General features: G+C 36.1%; 1 non-coding gene across 1 annotated transcript; it reads right to left on the bottom strand.

The window, feature by feature from the left end:
- Positions 1 to 252: 252 nt before the first annotated feature.
- LOC127676164 (U6 spliceosomal RNA) lies at positions 253 to 359 on the bottom strand. Its single transcript, XR_007975696.1, has one exon. It is a non-coding gene; the product is annotated as a U6 spliceosomal RNA (small nuclear RNA).
- Positions 360 to 620: the final 261 nt, after the last annotated feature.

Genomic DNA, 620 nt, shown 5'->3' with positions numbered 1-620 from the left:
CTTTAGGTTAGGGAAGTTTTCTTCCATAATTTTATTGAAGATATTTGCTGGCCCTTTAAGTTGTAAATCTTCACTCTCATCTATGCCTATAATCCTTAGGTTTGGTCTTCTCATTGTGTCCTGGATTTCCTGGATATTTTGGGTTACAAGCTTTTTGCATTTTGCATTTTCTTTAACTGTTGAGTCCATCGTTTCTATGGAATCTTCAGCATCTGAGATTCTTTCTTCTATCTCTTGTATTCTGTTGTTGATAAAAATATGGAACGCTTCACGAATTTGCGTGTCATCCTTGTGCAGGGGCCATGCTAATCTTCTCTGTATCGTTCCAATTTTAGTATATGTGCTGCCGAAGCGAGCACTGACGTGGTATTCTTACATATTCATTCGAGAGAAAACTCTCCTGTGTGTTCTCTTTTGAGGCTGCACTCTGAGACATACACGCAACACCAAATCTTTTCGAGTTACATCATGTTTCTTAGGAAATACAAGATAATTTTGTACTATGCGTTATTTCTTCTGGTAAAGTTTAAGTATTTCTAATATGTACGTATTTGTCTTTACTCTGCAACACTGTATTTCCTTGTAATGTGGTATTCTTACATATTCTTTCTAGAGAAAAC

The sequence above is a fragment of the Apodemus sylvaticus genome, unplaced genomic scaffold (assembly GCF_947179515.1).
Source record: "Apodemus sylvaticus unplaced genomic scaffold, mApoSyl1.1 scaffold_211, whole genome shotgun sequence".
NCBI classification, from domain to species: domain Eukaryota; kingdom Metazoa; phylum Chordata; class Mammalia; order Rodentia; family Muridae; genus Apodemus; species Apodemus sylvaticus.
This window is presented reverse-complemented; position numbering and strand designations above follow the sequence as displayed.